The sequence below is a fragment of the Alligator mississippiensis genome, chromosome 14 (genome assembly GCF_030867095.1).
Source record: "Alligator mississippiensis isolate rAllMis1 chromosome 14, rAllMis1, whole genome shotgun sequence".
In the NCBI taxonomy this organism is placed as follows: domain Eukaryota; kingdom Metazoa; phylum Chordata; order Crocodylia; family Alligatoridae; genus Alligator; species Alligator mississippiensis.
The window spans coordinates 19,291,165-19,309,834 of NC_081837.1; the positions used below are offsets into that span (position 1 = coordinate 19,291,165).

General features: G+C 49.9%; 2 protein-coding genes and 1 non-coding gene across 9 annotated transcripts in view; 2 read left to right on the forward strand and 1 right to left on the reverse strand.

The window, feature by feature from the left end:
- LOC132244733 (uncharacterized) overlaps positions 1 to 4,894 on the reverse strand; it is a 42,169-nt gene extending 37,275 nt beyond the window's left edge. For 2 of the 4 annotated variants that reach the window (XM_059717098.1, XM_059717096.1), the window contains exon 1: positions 3,815 to 4,892. The gene's annotated coding sequence lies outside the window, so the exon portion shown is untranslated. Of the gene's footprint in view, positions 1 to 3,814 lie in introns of all 4 variants that reach the window. The other 2 variants (XR_009456476.1, XR_009456477.1) reach the window with 2 other exon arrangements.
- Positions 1 to 18,670, forward strand: part of LOC132244734 (uncharacterized) — a 36,414-nt gene that overhangs the window by 4,284 nt on the left and 13,460 nt on the right. For 2 of the 4 annotated variants that reach the window (XR_009456478.1, XM_059717100.1), the window contains exons 2-3: positions 7,920 to 8,065; positions 10,839 to 10,947. The gene's annotated coding sequence lies outside the window, so the exon portion shown is untranslated. Of the gene's footprint in view, positions 1 to 7,919; positions 8,066 to 10,838; positions 13,616 to 18,670 lie in introns of all 4 variants that reach the window. The other 2 variants (XM_059717099.1, XM_059717101.1) reach the window with 2 other exon arrangements.
- LOC132245248 (U2 spliceosomal RNA) lies at positions 15,120 to 15,310 on the forward strand. Its single transcript, XR_009457078.1, has one exon. It is a non-coding gene; the product is annotated as a U2 spliceosomal RNA (small nuclear RNA).

Consider the following 18,670-nt stretch of genomic DNA (forward strand, 5'->3'; position numbering starts at 1 on the left):
GCCAGCTTCCTGAGGGGCACCACCTGAACGCGCGGCTCACATCACAGGCTCCCCCATCTCGCTGTCCCTGAAAGGAACCTGCCAGCGGCAAACCCCGTGGGGTAGATGGTGAGCGCTCCTGCCTGGGTGGACACCTCACAGGTGGGAGCCCAGAGACAGCTGGCAGTGGCAGTGGCTCGGGGATTTTGATGTCTTCCAGCCGTGTCGCTGGGTTTCTTAACCTGCTACCTCTCTCTGCTCGCCCCTCTTTCCAGGCAGACCTTTCCTAGCAAACTCCCTTGTAAACTGGCCTCTGTGCTGCTCCTTGGTCCCAAAAGCTTCCCCTTTCCCCTGCTAACCCGCTTCCTCTCTCCAAGTTTACGGTGAAGGAAGGTGAGAGAGAGTTTCCAGATAAATTACCTAGCAAACGCCGCCGCCTCCAACTTCCCTCTCACTCTGGACTCCAGTTAAGCAAGGAGCACAAGAACTGGTCTAATTGCTGTGTTTTAGCGACTTACACTAAATAGATGTAGATTAGGTACTCTCAATTAAAGAAAGAAGTTACATTAAAGGCTCCCCTTTAAAGAACGGGGGGCAAACTGACCTGTGAACTAACTTTAAAAAAAAATATTATTTCTATATATAAATAGATAAATATCTATATAACTGTACCTCTAACACAGTGGTTCCCAAACTGTAGGTCACAACCCCAAATGGGCTTGAAACATCAGCGGGATGGGGTGGCAGGGGTGGGGGGCTACGGGTTGGGAGTGAGGGGTCATGCTGAGGAATGGGGCCATAAATGGATCGTGCTGAGGAAAAGTTTGGGAAGCACTGCTCTGACAGCCTGCCTTGTGACTGCTATGGTTCGCCTGACAGCCCAAAACACACTTTTACAGTTACACCGCTCTTAGTCTTGTTACAAAGACTGTACTGTGCAGCGTGCACACCCATCACCGTCACATTCAAACCTGCAAACTGACTTATGAACTGTTTGCAAACTGCCCCGTTCGCTGCCCCTGGTCACGCAGAGTCTCCTTTTCTCCCCTCCGGGGCCTTGTTAAGACTTTTGCCAGACACAGGTAGCAGTCCCCCAGCTTGCAGCACTCCCAGCTCCTTAGAGCACGTGCTCAGACCTACAGGCAGCCCCAGCTCACTTTGCTTCCAGGAGTTAGGGTCAGGTGCCTGGCTCCTCTTCCCTTGTCTCCTTTGCCCTGTTTGCTGCCCCTGTTCACCTTGTTTATCTCTACTGAGCCTTTCAATGTACCTCAGTCTAACATTTATATTTAAATTCTCTTTTATTTAGAGCCCTTGCTTTCTGTAAGTGCCTTCGTTGCATCCCAAGAAGGAAAGCTGCTGTGTCATTGAACCAGTTAGTCTCCAGTGTGCCACCCTGCCCAGATTTCTTCCAAGGAAAGAATAGGGGATGTGATCTCTGCAAAAAGAAAGCTTGTCTGGTAAAGAGCAATTTTCCTCTTTAAGTAGCTTTTGACATTAAAGCAAAGAACTCTCGGTACCATATTTTATGTACTTTTGAAAAATGGGCTGTTTACTTCAAGTTCTGTCTGTGCGGGATATGCAGATTGAGGACTGTACTTTGTTATACACAAACATCTGAGACCCTGGGTAGAGTATGCAATGACACAAACGTTACAATCTACGTGCTTGCACAGAGCATCGCATAGAAACTAGAAGAGTTTGTGCCAGAGCTAGGGGCACAGGAGTGGCTTTTTAAGAACTGTCCTTATGTCTGTTTCTTTTAGTCTGTAGAGGTTAAAACTTTCTGAAATATTATGCAAAGCTGAGGTATTGCACCCCTGCTAATACAGTATGTAAATATTCTCATTAAATCTGGGGGGCATATTTCGCCATTTTGACATATAGCAGTGCTACAGTAGGCATCACAAGGAGCAGTCTATATCTGCAGCAATCATGAGGCAGTTATATTTCAGACATAACATCATTCTTTGTAAAAATAGTCCTCACTCTCTCTAGGCTAAAACATCACAGCCACCTGTGAAGTTTGTTATGCTACAGTCAAAACCGCAGTTGAAAGGTATTTCTTCTGTCCTTTTATTTTTGTTAACTTACAGAGGAGGAAATAATTTCAGTTCACTTTAGGAATCGGTCCCTTTCCTTTGCACCTGTTTTTCCTAAGTTAGTCCTTGGAGCAATACCGGCTCAATTATAGTAAAGTAATATCATGCATTTTGAGCTTGTGGAACCCACAGACCGTGTAATGCTCTGTATTTCCTCCCCCTTCCTTGCATCCCACTTTTTGACAGTGTCATTCTGCTGGAGCTATGCTGGAAAACCTTGCAAGCTTGCGTGTGCGTGTGTGCGTGCGTGCGTGCGTGCGTCCACACATGCTGCATGCAAAATCCTACACTTCGTTTAGTCTGCAGAACCTCTTCTGTTAGCTAATGCTCCAGGCTCTTCAAAGGTGCAGTGAGAGAGGAGCACTAGTAAGTACCTAAGGCAGGAAGCAAACAAGGGCTTTATCACTGGTCTTTAACTCCTATCAAAAGGGGAGCGAGGGAGAAGTCATTTAAACATGAGGCTTGAATGAAAATTAGCATGGATTAGTCACAGTTGTCCCAGGAGTCCTGTTATCTCAGTTCACAGGTACTTATGGTAGGGAGTGGGGAACTTGACCTCTAGGATCCCCAAATGAAAGACTCTTGAGGGAGCGAAGAGGGGGAGGAAGAGTCCTGGGTCTGTTTTTAGCCAAAGGGAATTCCCCTCGAGGCATGGCAGGAGTAGTGTGTGTCTCCCTGTCTTTTCCCAGTGGATGAGCTCCTGGGCAGTTCGTGCATGGAGGAAGGATGATTCTCTAGCCTGTTCCCCGCAGGTAAATTGCAACAAATTGAAATGATTTTGAGAAACAAGTGGGTTAGGTCTGAGCAGCTTCCTTGTTTGGTAGTCAGTTGGCTGAAGAGTGGTTGATGCTGATGTTACTTAATACTAGATTTACCCTTCTGTGGCCCCTGGCAGAGAGATCGGGGCATTCATCCTCCACTTTGCACAGACTGGAGGGAGCAACCTGGCTCCCATCTTAGTTCTGAATAACTTCATTGCTGAAAAATCAAATGTGCACAGGTCCCCTAAGGAACGTGTCCATTCAAAGACATGAAATATAAACGTATATTGTTACGTGCACATGCTTTGCACGAGTACATTTGCTGGATGCATTTGGTATGTTCTTTAAACAAGTAGTGTCGTTAGCTATTTAAATTCTTGACTCGGCTGTTAGGCTTGCGGCAGAAATGACACATAAGCTGGTCTAAGAGATTGGAAACAGGTTCAGATCTGGAACACAGCAGAAGGATGGTGCGCATAAGCCACTTTCAAGATTGCCGAAACGGGTTTAAGATAAGCCTGGATGGATGTAGTATTAGACTGAACTGATTTAGATTAAATTGGTTTATTGTACTTCTGACCCAGACCCTCTCCACATTCATATTAACACATAGTCCCCCAGCATCCCTGGACTTCTGCCAGCCTGCAAGGGAGAAACCACCTTTGCCCACGTTTTTCTCCATTAAAAGACAATCCACTTTAAAAGTTTGTTGATCCATTTCTTAAATTTGTTCGTGACTCCTTCATAGGTACTTGTGACCCCCTTTTGAGACACAACCCACGAACTGAGAACCGCTGCGGCAGAGCAGCAGGGGACCAGAATGGATTACGTCTCAGCTCAAGTCACAATCCTTTTACCATCTACTTGTACAAAGGGAAACACTTGGACAGGACAGAACGCACCACCTTGTGCTGTGGCCCCGCCGTCCTTCCTGAGAGGCTATTTGTGACATCCAAGTAAATCACAACCACTTACCTACAATAACAGTCTCCGCAGCCATGTATGTCCATATTTTATTACGCTTGTAAGAGTACAATACATTTTAGCTGAAAACATTCAGTGACGGCTCCTTTCGTGCAGAATAGACAGAATAAACCACCAAGCGGGATCCCAGAGACAGCAGTGCTTTTGCTCCTCACAGGGGGCAAAACAAAACGCGGGAAAGTGGCCCCCGCTGAACTGTTCGGGCATGCGTGTCTTTGCAAGGTCAGAGAGGTCTCTTTGTGACTTGCTGCCCGTGTCTCGGTGTCATTGTGCTGCAAGAGCTTCGTACTCCGCAGCAGCCACGGGGGAAGACTACCGAAGCCCTGCTATAGTCTAACACACAGGATCTCTCACCCCGCAGTCTGAGGCAAGGCTGAAATGAAAGAAACCTACATGGGATATTTGTAGAGCCTGCGGGCCAGCTTTGCAATCCCCTGTGCCCTGTCCTCTCCTACCCAGCACGGGGACGGGCACCCCTCTGGCAACCCTGGTCCTACAACTACTCCTGCCCCCCCACGCTTATCCAGAGACCCTGCGTTTTAATCACTGAAAGGAAACGAAGGGGTTTCAGAAGTGTGCACGCTTAAAGCTACGAAGTCAAAACTTACATCTCAAATCTATTCGAACCCGTCAGAAAACCGGACTATTGCTACTCCTCTAAACGGAAGTGACAAAGCCTGACAGCAAGTGTGCCAAACCCACTGGCTTGGAAGTAAAATGCCAGCATCGATGGCAGAAGCCAAGTGTGCAAAACAGGACACCGACTTGGAGGTTTTTAAAGCGCCCCTTGCAGACACGAACGGAGTTGATAGCCAAGAATCCCAAGTCCTACTGGCCAGCCTTCATCCGCACCAAGCACGCCGAGTGAGGAGCCCGTCTCTGCGCGCCCCGCCCCGCCCCGCCCCGCCCCGCCCGGCTCAAACGCCGCACAAGCCCTGCCGGCCGCCGCTCGCCCGCACTGCCGGGGTGGGGGAGGGGGGGGCAACGCCCATCACAGCCCGCAGCGACACGGAGCCGAGCAGCGTCCCGCACCGCCGCCCCCGCCACGCAAGGGCGCCATCGCGGTTGCACGCAGGGGTCCGAGCAGCCGCGGCCAATGGGGAGCTCGTGCGTCACAACGGCGGGGGAGGAGCAGGGGGTTGGCGCGTGCGCAGTGCAGCGCAGGCTAGGCGGCAGGAGCGGAGGCGGTAGTCACGTGCCCACGCCCAGCCCCGCCCCGCTGGCGGTGGGGCCGGGACTGCGTCCGTCGCCCCGCGGGCCGGAGCCGGGACACGCGGCAGGAGCGGGGGGGGGGGGGGGGGGGTGTCGCGCGCACGCGCGCTCGGCAGCAGCAGGCGGAGGAGGAGGAGGAGGGTGGAAGAAGCGTGTCAGGCCCGCTTCGACACCCTGCGGCGGCACCGACACGAGCGCTGGGGCAGCGCCGGCCCCGGCCCGGTGGAGGCCGGGTCTCTGCACAGGCGCCGGAGCGGGGGAGCCGGAGGGGCAGGAGCAGGCGTTGTGTCCGGGTGCGCACTCCAGAGCCGCCCGCCCCCCGCGCAGACACGCGCCCCGGCTGCGCTAGAGTCCGGACCCGGGACTGGCCTCGTGAGAGAGGGTCGTCCTCGGCTGCGAGGGATTGCCCACGGGTGTTTGTACGGGGGAGGCCGGGGTGTGGAGATCCACATATACACTTGCACACGTATGTGCACGTGTGTGCATGTCGGTATACATACATGGAAAGAGTGCGTGTGGCAGTGCACATACACTTCTGCCTGTTTGCACACACCTGCACGTGCACACATACACACACACACACACACGGCACACTGCACACACAGTATGCACATGCACGCACACTGTACCCTATATGCTACAGGTGCACTGTGTGTATACACCTACACATGCAGATGCGTGAGCATGCATGTACATACACACACATGTACACGCATGTATGTGGCTGCATGGGCTCACATATCGAGTGAGTGAGCGTGAGGCGAGCACCGGGTGGATCTGAGCGCTCGATTCCCAGAGCAGGGTGTGCGGGGGACAGATATATAGATCCAGACAGAACTGGATATATTTTTCATGCCTGTTAATGGGGACTGATTTCAGAAATGCTCCAGTGAAGACATTAAGTAGGACTGGAATTGTCTCCTTGTTTCTCCAGCGCTTGACACTCCTCACTTCCCTCTCCAGCCCTCTGCGCCGTCTTCCCCAGGGCACTAAAGTTCCTGGTTATGCCTCTGGCTTTGCTTACACAAAAAATTGAACCAGTTTACCTCTGGTTTACTCAATCTGGTCAATTCAAGCTAGTGCACACCAATTCACAGGTGGTTTTCTTGGTGTAGCTTGTGTTGATAACTTTTTAAAACCAATTTTAATTAAATAGGCACAATATCTGGCTAGGTGAGGCCTGAAACATTATTTCCCACGCCCTTTGCATAGTCATGCATGCACATAGGAAAAGAAAGGAGAAAGTGCTTGATGAAGTTACGGAACCACTTTGATCTCAGTTAATTTACTACATATCTGCTCCCTGACATAGGAAGTTGCTTGGCTTACCTTTCTAGTAGGATCTATTCATTTAGCAATAGCAGTTATAATTATGCTTTAAAAATACTTACAGTAAAATCTGATTTCACATGCTCCTGCATTTTGGGGGGAGGGGAAAAATCTTGACTAGAAAGTCTCACTTCTTGAATGAAACTTTCCGTGCTTCAAAGCTAAACAGAATTATTGAAAACTAGGGTTGGAAGGGACCCCAGGAGGTCACCTAGTCTAATGCCCTGCTTGAAGCAGGACTACCCCCAACTACATCACCCCACCAAGGCTTTTAACATTTCCAGGTGAACATAAGTAATAGGTTTAGATGCCAAAAATGAGTCCAGTAAGGCAGTTATTTTAGTACTGTAGTGTATATGAATCATTGTGTTCCTGTGAACTTGAACGTGTAGGAAGAATTATATTTGTCAATCTTCTTTTGTTAAATAGAAACCAAAAGACTTATCTAGGCAGAATTGTGGTGGGGGATATTTATTCCAGTTTTTGCTATAATTTTAAGTCTTCCAATCTGAATGTTGTATCACTGGGATTTTTACCTTTAAATGGGTAAAGTATTGTCATGAAATACTGTATGATGCACACCCAAAGAGAAAGTACAATGTATTTTAAGGTTGGGAAATTATATTAGAGCAAATAGAAGCAAAAGTGTCTAGCCAAACCAATAATTACCCTTCCATGAATACTAGATTCTGTTTCTCACCTGTCTAAACGCTTTCCTCTGGTGAGATAGTATCATCTTTTTACATTAATCTTAGGATTTAGTATGGGAGATTTTAAAAATTGCTCTTCTGTGTAAAGTTAAGACTAACAGTCCTGATTTCCTCAATGCTGGAAAAAGCCCCTCTTCTTCCTGATTCACATACTTAGAAATGTGTTTCTGTTTTGTTTTAACACTGATTGATGGAGGTTGGGTGTTTTGCTTTTGTTTTGGCGAGTCTCTGCTTTTACATTGGTACGTGGTATCATAAGTGGTAGGTGATTTCCCTTGTGGAGTGGGGGGTGGGGTTCCAAAGAGGAAATCATCCACTATGAATACAGAGTACTGAATCAAGCCCAAAGCAAAGTCAATGAAAAGACTCCCATTCATCTCAGTGTCAATTGGATTGGATCCTTAAAATGGCTTTTCTTGGGGAAACAAGAAAGATTAAAAATAGATTAAAAACAAAAAACAAGACGGCTTAAAAATAGAATGAAAAGTTTTGACTTTTAAGCTGCTAGTTCAGGTCTAGTAAAGGCTGGTAGGGAATAAAAGTCGTAACTGTTTGGGAACCTTTTGGCCTTTTTGAAGATAGGCTAGTATGATTTGTGGTGGAAAAGCATCAAACCCTACTTTCCAGCTTTTCTTGTGCTGTTTTCAAGGTTGCTTTGAAGACTGTTTGTTGGCTCTGTTAATATCTTTGGAAATGGTGATTTGTATTGGACATGGAACTTTTGTAACTCTTGGAAAGGATTTCTAAATGTATTGTCTACAGAACTAACCGTGGGTATTTTTAGAGTCCAAAATGTGAACTGATTCACTAATTGAGAAATTAACTGTTTTTTCTTCTTCTTTCAGCGCTACAACTTGTTGTGAAGCATTTCCAGCTGCTCCACTTGTGCATATTTTCAAACAGGCAGGATCTTTTGAAGACGACACCTCACGTTATATTATTAAAATGGCTATCCATACAAGGCTGAGTGTAAAAATGAAAATGCTGACAGGTATTTCTTAATCTTTTGAGATTTTAACTAACATTTCATTCTTATTTATGTTTTATTAATTATCTCTGTAAGCAAATATAAATTGCTGTATTATGCATCTACTAGACAAGGGTTGCTCAATTTCCAGCCCCGGGGCCAAATGCAGCCCCATGGCTTGTGGGGCTCCCCATGGGTCTGGGGAATTGGCAGCAAGCGAGTGGTGGCCATGAACACAGCCTCCCCCCCACTTTCCCCTGCCAAATCCCCAAGCCCCAATACCTGCATGGCTGGTCTGAGCCAAGCTATGCCTCTTTCCCCCGTGGGCCTGGGCCACGTTCCCCCACTTTGGGATCAGGGTTGGACCGTGTCCCCTTCCTTTCCTGCAGGGCCGGGTTGGGCCAGGCCATGCACTCTTTCCCTCCCTACAGGGTCACCTGGCTAGCCTTCTTTCCCTCTTCACAAGGATGGGTCAAGCTCCTTTCCCCATCAGGGCTGTGTTGAAGCCAGTTTGTCCCCCACCTGGCCAGATGGTGCCCACCCACGTGCCAGAGCAGGAACACCTGGATCCAGCCCATGAATGTACTGGCCACTGACAGTCTGGCCTGCCGTGTAAAACTGTTGGGGCTGCACTGTACTATCGGTGGTCCATTAAACCAATTTTAAACAAACAAGTCATGGAATCACAGATTATGTGATCATAATTTTATCACTAATTTATATTTTCCTTTCAAAGGAAAAAATAGAAGTACTCTGTGACAGGCTCACAGCCACAGGGGCTGCCATGACACCCCTGGCGGCCTTGCTGCTCCTGCCTGGCTCCAGCTCTAATGTCACTCTCTCTTCATGGTTCACCAGCCGTGCCTCGCTCTTAATAGTACAGGTTGATTCAAGGAGGCTGCCAGCAGGCCTTAGAGCGAGCCCGAATCCAGTAAATTTCCACTGGGTCTGAGGCCCCATTGGCCTCTGTCCAGACATCCAACCTTGGTAGGTTCCTCTCGGCCTGACTACAGGTGCCCTACAGGGACCTAGCCTTAAGGGCAAACTGTGTGGTTCCTTTTCCTCCCCTACTCCACGCCCTAAGCCTCAGAGATGTTCTCCCTTTGATTTTCCTCCTTATACACTCTGGCCCCTTGAGCTCTCAGACCCCTCCCCCGCCCAGCCCTGGACACAGGTGGCTCTGGGCCTCTTGGACCTCGTGATCTGGGTCTCGGCCTTTTTTCAGTTCTGGGACCCCTCCCTGGGTCCCACCCTCAGCGTGAGGGCTCCTGGGATACTGGCTCTCTAAGCAAGCCTTGAGTCTGTACCCCCAGGGTTCAAGGCTAAACATAAATCAATAAGAAACATCACCGCCGTCTGGCAGACACCTCAGTCTTTAGAGGTGTAACATAAAAGACCACTTGCCTGTAAACCCAGTCTTCCTCAGTCCAAGGAACTTGCCTCTGTTTCCAGACCTGTAGAGTTGTTCAGCCAAAATCCAGTTCCCTTCAGGGACCCTGGAGCCAGGAGTTCTGCACTGTGCAGTAGCTGGGGAGAAACGAACAGACTGGTGCAGACTCTGGGCTCATATAGCTCCAGCCTGAGCCCTCTTCCAGCCAGGTGAGGCCCTCATTAGCTCCCCCCTGCCCCCTAAAAGCAGCCTCTCAGGCTGCTTGCTCTCCTAAAGGATCAGGCACATCCCAGTGCCCTGCTACATATTCTGTATACTAGATAACCATGATAGATGATTACTGTGTTAATTATTTGTATGTCCTTCGATGAGGAGAGGTGACTATCCTGACTAAAGTTCTGTTGTAGCAGATGCTGTACAAATGCAAATAAAGACTTAGGGTGCGTGTAGATGAAATGAAAATTCCCGTTTATGTCGACGCAACTGCATTTGTCACTATGGCCTGTTTGTTACTTCTTATCCTGAAAAGATATAGTCTGAAAAAGCTCCATTTGTATTCGAAGGCCAAGTCTGTGTGTGCATAGTTTTCAACAAATGAGCTGTTAAACTCAGTAGGACTATTAGCGCATGAGGCTAAACGTATGCATAATCATTTGCAGAAGTGGGGTGTGAAACTGTAGTTTTACAAATACACAGCAAAGCTAAGGCAGGTCTTACCTTTAAAGCAGCTAATCAGTCTAGTATTATGACTTCATTTGCTTAGCTAGAGTAAACCAAACAAAGGAAATGAGACTTAATAGATACAGCATGGGATATTGGAGTTTTTACAGCTTAGTTTTATTTTGGAACAGTTTGTAGGCCGCATTAGCCCACTGATTGCACTGGTGGTTGTGCAAACACACATGAGCTTCATGCTGATAAATTACAATTTTAAGCCTTGGGACCGTTCTCTCTCTCTCTCTCTCTCTTGGTTGGAGGATTTGGACCAAAAAGGAAAAACACGGGGGGGGGGGTGGGGGGGGGTGGACTTTGAGGAAGTGATTGAAGAGAACAAAATCTGAAAAACGATTCTGTAAGAATATCTTCTTTTACCACCTGTCATGATGTATAAATAGGCAAGAGGTCAGTTTGGCTTTTAAATTCAGGAGCAGTGTGTAGGTCTGGGATGAAAAAAAACACCCCATTTCTGACACCTGTTCCCTTATGTACTAAGCAAATTTGATTTAGAGAAAGAAGGGTTTTGTTTTTACTAAAACTGCACTTAACCTTGACCTGGCAATCGCATAGCATCATAGCTCTTAACTTATCTGAATATTTGATTACTGTAACTTAAAAAAAAAAAAAAATTAAACATCTAGGAATTAAGAACTGTAAAGTAATAGGTAGTGTGTTATTTTATCATCTCAGGTTCAAGCAGGACAGTTTCAGGAATGTATGACTTGAGAGAGGCAGCCAGACAGACAATCCAAATGCTTCAGTTGGCAGGATGAAGTGATATGCTAATGTAAGAGAAAAGGTGGGTGTACAATGGCAAGGAAATAAATACCCGTTAAAGAGGTGGGAGGTCTAGGACAGCGGTTCTCAACTTTTTTTGTACCGGGACCTATTTATGAAGATCAGTGGCCAGTGCTGACCTGCTTTCCCCCAGCCCTGCTAAAGGGAGCCCCCAGCTGCCCCTGTGCCATCCGGGCCAAAGTCCCGCAGTTCATGCGGATTTCAGCGGAGAGAGTCCGCTGTGGCAGCCCCCCCTGCCCTGGTCTGGGGCTGCCATGCCTCACCAGGCAGCCTGGTCGCGGTCCTTCCAGCCCGTCCCCCAGCAGCGTCTCCCAGTTGCTGTGCCCGTACAAGTATGAGCACCAGCTCAAGTGCCACCAGCCCAGCTATGCAGCTCCCCCGATGCCTCCCTCTCTTGCTGAAGGGGCAGGCGCCTACCCCTCCCGTCCCCCCTGCCCTGATGCAGCCTCGGCGCCCGGCTATCTTCCCCCATATCTGGCAGGTACCCATCCCCCCTGCCCCCCACACACACACACACACACACACAGATTGAGAGAGAGAGAGTCCCCAAGTCCCGGACCTCCAACCCCCACTGATCATACACTTAACTGCATCCAGCTATTGGTGCTTCTCCCAGGACCCTGCCTGGGTGCATGCAGGCCATGTGGATGTGTGTGCAGAGACACGTGTGCCTGCTACCTCCAGTCACCCAAAGCAGTGACTTGCAGGCAGGCTGGAATGAAGGTTATGTGTATGGGGAATGACAAGCTAGATGTGTGTGGAATTAAGGGCTAGCTCGGAAGAAGATGACGTTGGGAGAGATCGGGGGTGGAGGGGAAGAGGTGGATTCTTTGCTAGTGAGCTTTCCTGGGAGTCAGGCAGCGTGGGATAGCTAGAATCTTCCTGCTAGCCCTGCTGCAAGTGTTCGGATTCAATGCTTGCAAGCATAATATTGTTATAGCGTTTTGATGATAGCGTTAGAGCACGGGTGCTCAACCTCTGGTCCTTGAGCCAATTGCAGCCTGTGGAGCTATGATACCTGCGTACTGCTTGCATATGGATTGGGCACTGTCCATCCGTCTCACCAGACAAAAAGGTTGAGCACTCTTTGTTAAGAGTGGTGTTTTAGCTGTGATGATCCAGGAAGTATGCAAAAGGCAAGGATTTTTTGGGTGTGGTGACTTTTACTGGACCAACTGCATGGTTGGAATTAAATTACTCTTCAATGTCTTCATCAGCGACTTGGACGAGGGAGTGAAGTGTACTCTGTCCAAGTTTGCAGATAACACAAAACTGTGGGGAGGAGTGGACACGCCGGAGGGCAGGGAACAACTACAAGCAGACCTGGACAGGTTGGACAAATGGGCAGAAAACAACAGAATGCAGTTCAACAAGGGGAAATGCAAAGTGCTGCGCCTAGGGAGGAAAAATCTCCAGCATACCTACTGCCTGGGAAATGACCTGCTTGGTGGCACGGAAGCGGAAAGGGATCTCGGAGTCCTAGTAGACTCCAAGATGAACATGAGTCGGCAGTGTGACGGAGCCATTAGAAAAGCCAATGGCACTTTATCGTGCATCAGCAGATGCATGACGAATAGGTCCAAGGAGGTGATACTTCCCCTCTATCGGGCGCTGGTCAGACCGCAGTTGGAGTACTGCGTGCAATTCTGGGCGCCACACTTCAAGAGGGATGCGGATAACCTGGAGAGTCCAGAGATGGGCCACTCGTATGGTTAAGGGCTTGCGGACCAAGCCCTACGAGGAGAGACTAGAGAACCTGGACCTTTTCAGCCTCTGCAAGAGAAGGTTGAGAGGCGACCTTGTGGCTGCCTGTAAGTTCACCACGGGGGCACAGAAGGGAATTGGTGAGGATTTATTCACCAAGGCGCCCCCAGGGGTTACAAGAAACAATGGCCACAAGGTAGCAGAGAGCAGATTTAGATTGGACATCAGGAAGAATTTCTTCACAGTTCGAGTGGCCAAGGTCTGGAACGGGCTCCCAAGGGAGGTGGTGCTCTCCCCTACCCTGGGGGTCTTCAAGAGGAGGTTAGATGGGCATCTAGCTGGGGTCATCTGAACCCAGCACGCTTTCCTGCCTATGCAGGGGGTTGGACTCGATCTATTGAGGTCCCTTCCGACCCGAACATCTATGAATCTATGAACTGTTGTTATTTTTGTTGCTGTGGTTGTGACGTTTGCTGGCAGGTCCTGAACTGACGAGTTCTGCGAAGCTTCGAGGCCCCCAAAAGTCAGTTTCTGAACTGGCGTTATCGCCGACAGCGCTGAGCATTTCACGGGCCCCGCTTACCGTGCTGGCAATGCTACGGTATTTGCAGCATACAGGGAGACTGACAGGCTCGCGTTCTGTTGAAGACTTCTGACTGTCAGTTTCAGCCGTGTATTTAACGTGCACTTTGTTGACACCGCCTTCCAGCAAGCGCAGGGTCCCTGTGTGGGGTCGGTCCCTTGCTCGAGTCGCGCGTGCTCCTGGAGGAAGTAGGGCCGGGCAGAGGAGAGGGCGGGCGGCCAGAGGCACGTCCCCTTGCCAGGGGAGGGTTCAAGTCAGGATGTCGTCATCACGTTGGGGCGTTGCGCTGCCTTCATTCAGATCCTCCGTGTCTCTGTCTCCGTCTCGTCTCTTCTCCTCACGCAGCCAGCCAGGAGGCGAGAGGCGGGGAAGCGTTGAGGGGGTAGGAATCTTTGGGATACACGAGCGAGGGAGACGCCAGTGCCGAGGGCGGTGTTGCGAGAGGGATTTCTCCCCAGGTTGCTGGGCCCAGAGGCTGCTCGTGACAGCCGAGAGACAAGGGGCCTTTTCCAAAGGGGAGCAGCAGCTCCGTCGGGACGGTGGGGTGTGAGCATGCTGAGAACGCCTCAAATGAGGCAAAGCAGAGGCTCCGCGCCCCAAACTGGAACGGAGCTGCCACCTTCAAGTTGTTCTCGGCTCGTGCCTGCACAACTGTTAAGCGTGTTCGCTCAGCGCTCGCTCTGTGCGATTAAGTGCACTTGCACGCAACAGGGATGTCCACTGACACAAATTGTGTCAGTGGACATCCCTGTTGCGTGCAAGTGCACTTAATCGCACAGTGTGTGCACAGAAACAGAGAAGCGCAATCACTTGCAACCCTGTTCTTGTTGTTAGCTGTAAGCTAGCTGAGAACAACTAAGACGAAGCAAAGGAGAGGCGCCGCAGCCGAAACTGGAAAGAAAAGTTTTGCTCTGTCTGTTTCAGTCGCCCGCAGCTCCTTCACAGGCAACGATTAAAGGTGTTCCTGTTCAAATACCGGTGGGTGGGCTCGCACTCAGTGATTAACGGGTGTTCAAGCACAACTGAAGCACCATCACACTCTCACAGGCAACAATTAAGGGTGTTCCTGTTCAAATACAACCAGGTGGGCTCTCACTCAGTGATTAACGGGAGTTCAAGCACAACTGAAGCACAATCACACTCTCACAGGCAACAATTAAGGGTGTTCCTGTTCAAATACCAGTGGGTGGGCTCACACTCAGTGATTAACGGGTGTTCAAGCACAACTGCAGACATTCACACTCTCACAGGCAACAATTAAGGGTGTTCCTGTTCGAATACAACCGGGTGGGCTCACACTCAGTGATGAAGGGTGTTCAACCACAACTGAAGTACATTCACACTGATGCATGAATGTGACGAACATCCACTAAGCACGGTGGCACCGACCAGTGAAGCGCATTGCCCCTCAGGGATTAGAGCCTGTTCCCCCTCAGGGATCAGCAGCTGCCCTTTTGATCCCTGCCCCTTTGACAAGGGCTCCCAGTGTACCCGTGTCTGCTCAGGGGGTTGCTGCTGCTGGCAAGAGCAGGGCTGGAGGAACGCCCCGCGAAACAGGAGAGGGTTAAAGCGAGACGCTGTCGTCATCGCGCTCGCTCGGGCTTTGAGCAAATCATCTCTCATCTCACGGCCAGCGAGGAAGAGGCGAGAGGCAGGGCAGTGTTGAGAGGGCATGAATGGGGGGGCCTTTGGGCTATGGGGGGGGGTGGGAGGGGGGCGCTTCGGGCCTGTTGGGCACGAGATATTGCGGAAGGACTTTTCCGTGTGGGTTTGTGGCGCCAGAAGCTGCAGGTGACGCTTGTGAGCGGAGGGGCCTCCATGGCAGCTTGCGGTGTGTTTGGGGAGGCTGCCCGTGGGGGCCCCGAGGTTTCCACGGGGTTCAGGGTATCGCTTCTCGGCCTTTTGGCTAAGATCAAGTGTAGTATCTGTTCTTATCAGTTTAATATCTGATATGTCCTCGATGTGAGGACTTTATATTAAATGGATTTTTGGAATTGGGAGATGGACTCGGAGCTTGCTCCATCCACTCCACGCATCGGCCTGGTATTGCAGTGCCTCCAGGAGCGGTGCACCTCCCCTCGGGGAGAACTTGCTGCTGTCAAAAAGTAGATCTTGTCGCTTCTTCAGAGACGTTTGGGGGGGGGCTGGTGCTAGGCAGGGACCCCTAGTAGTCTGGCAGGCGAGCTACTACTTGTCCGAAGCTTTCAAGAGGGCGGGTTGGCTGTCTGTCTGGAGGGAAGCGGTCCCTCTGCCTGTACCTGGATGGAGAATGCGGGCAGCAGCGTGCAGCTGAGGAGGGTGTCAGGGGCAGCCTGCTTGGTGACCCCCTGCGAACAGCTCTGTTGCAGCGGAAATCCTCTGTCACAGCAGAAATTGTGGGCTTTAGGATGCCAGAAAGCTGTGGATGTTGTCATCACGCTGTTATGAAGCAAAACGAACTAAACTGAACACAGGCGGTACGGTACGTCTCAGAGATCAGATGCGAGCCAGAACTGAAAGCTGGAAGGCCTGGGAAGAGCCAGAGGCCGCCACAAAACCAAGGCGAGGCTTCTGGAGCACTATGCGCTACACACCAAAAGCACTGTTCTAGTGGTTGGGTGTGAACAACTGAGAGGCTCCACACCCGGAACTGAAAAGGCTTGGCTCCATTTAAATTGTCCTCGACTCCTTCACAGGCAACAACACCTCTCAGTTGTTCACAGCTAGTTCACACCCAACAACTAGAACAACGCTTTTGCATATGGCCACCAGCCATGAGGCGCCAGGCACGCTGTTGTAGGGGGCAGTCTTGAATATGAGCCTTTGGCCAGGAGGTGGGGTTTGTGCATCTCCCCTGCCCACGGAGGGCACTCCTTCCTCCCACTGCACCGTCCATCTTCCCCTGCTCAAAGGCCACGCGACGACAAAACTATGCATGCACTCACCACGTAGTTGGTGTGTGGCGCATAGTGACTAGCTAAAAAACAGACTTGTTTTTAGCTAGTCACTCAGCTAATACATTCTGATTTTTTTTTTGAACTGTTACTTGAAAGCAAAAGTGAACGTGACTAATTACTAACAGTTAAGCATACACTAGTAGGTATACATTCTTGTCTTCATAAGAGTAAGCAGACACACCCAAACCCGATATACTTAAGGTAGTTGTGAGGTCCAGGAAGTGTACAAGAGGCAAGGATTGGTGTGGGTGATATCTTTTATTAGACCAACGGCATGGTTGGAATAGATTAGTCAAGCTTTCAAATGCAATGCATCCTTCAAGATATCACCCACAAAAACCCTTGTCTCTCACATACCTCCTGGATCATCACAGCTACAACATCATTCCAACAGCAGGAGAACCAATGATTTTTTTGGTGATGTCTTTCATCAGACCAACTCTATAGCTGTGAGAGCTGTTAGATAAGCTTTCAGACATCAAGTGTCTTTCCTCAAGTCCAAAAAACCTTGCCCAACAGCTCTCCCAACTATACTAAAGAGAGCACAAGAAATCCTTGCCTCCGACTCCATGTAAATGCAAACAGTCTGCTTGGAGGCACAGAGGAAAACTGTGAACTAGGTGTGAAGAGGAATGATCATTATAGGATGCAAGAAATGCAGTAAAATAGTTCAAGCACCATGCAGGCTTACCCAGAGACATCAACATTTTTCACATACTGCAATACCTGCTATTTGAATATGAAGCTCAAAAGATGAACACCAAAGCCTGGTTCCTACTAATCACAAGTTTATTGCCATGGCAAACAAAAGCGCAAAATAGTTCTACATGGTAAAATATACAGTCCTCTGCAGAGGGAATAGGCCCACTAGCACTATCAAAAGATGTTCATTAGCACACTGCAGGCTACATGAAAAGTACCAACTTCTATTTAATACAGTTTTTCCAGACAAGACAAAAGCACTAGCAGGCTGAAGAGGACAATTACTGCATTCCCTTCTGTGATAAAGACAAAGGTAGGAATTAGACCCAATACAGAACAGTTAACTATTAGACATTACCGCAGCCTCAGAACATGTTATTTCCAGTTTTAAATTACAGTCTGAGATGAGGAGACTGACAGAGAATTAGAGGCAGTGAACTGGCCAATGTGCTGCAATAGCCAATTAGAAGGGTAATCAGCTTATACTGGCAAATACGAAGGGGACATTAAGGCAGTTAACATTTTATTTCAATTAAAACTTCCACAACTGACACTTCAGGTCCCAATGAAAAACTGCATCTTATAAGATAGACTGTTTTTCTTTCCCCAAACACAAGGCCTAAAAATATTCCCTAATCGTCACTAAAAATGTCCTTGATTCCTGATCAGAATTATCTTGGTATACTATACCATTTCAGGTTTCTAGTTGGGGGGAATACTATGAAACAAAAATATGGTTCAGTGGTAAACTGTGCAGCGATCCTGAAATACATTATGCCAGCTTTACTTTGTGGGGGAGAAACCCAACAGCTCCATAGCTAAAGCAAGCCAAAATACCAAAACTTCTAATTCAGTGACTCTCCACCAAGGTGACTTGAGCTCCTCTGAAGGCAGCCATAGGGTGCCACACAATCACCCTTAGTGCCGGCAGACAGGAAAATAGGATTCAGAAGTAGGGGTCTACCAAATTCAAGATTTTCGCAGAAACCATGACTCTGGTAGGCGTCTTGTGAAAAAGCCCAAGCTGAAAACCTGGCAGCAAGCAGGGCTGTGGGGAGGGGACGGAGGGAGCTGAAAACGGGCTGGAAGCCCCGTGTCACGGCGGGGTCCTCGCGGAGGGCCGTGACCTCCTTAAGGTCCCTCGCTCCGTGTCAGGCCGGCCCAAGGCACCCTCTAATTCTCGCCCGCCACATCTTGCTGGAAAATGTAATAGGGAGGCTGCCTATGACTCCCTGGGCACAGCTACTCGGGACCTCTGTCCCCGCGGTTCTCCCGGACCCCCTGGGGGTCTCCTGATACAACGGGTGCTTCCTAGGCACCCCAGCCTTATGGGCTATGCGTGGCTCCTACCAGCCCCTAATACCACGCCCCAAGCCTCGCAGATGTAATAGACGTCGGTATGTCTGCAGGCCCGCTTCCCGGGCCTCCTCTATGATCTAGCCCACTCTGGGCTTTCTCTAGTACCCAGCCTCTCACTGGGACTCTCGTCCAGCCCACTCTGGGCCTCCCCTGACGGCGTGGTCCCGCTCAGGGACTCCCTAGCGGGCCCCCGGTCCTTCCCGCCAACCGCACGGGTACCCTCTCCGATACGGGCTCACCGCGCTGCTACTCCCCGTCGTCGCGGGGGCAACCGCAGCGCCTTGCCTCTGTCTGAGGGGTGTTGCCGCACTAGCCTGCGGCCGGGCTCGCTATGCCCGTCTCGGGCTCCTCACTACGGCCCCGCTCTAGGGCTGGGGTCTATGCACCCCGCAAGTGATGCCCTTGCTGGCCTCCGCTGTGCCTGTCCTGGGCTCCCTAAT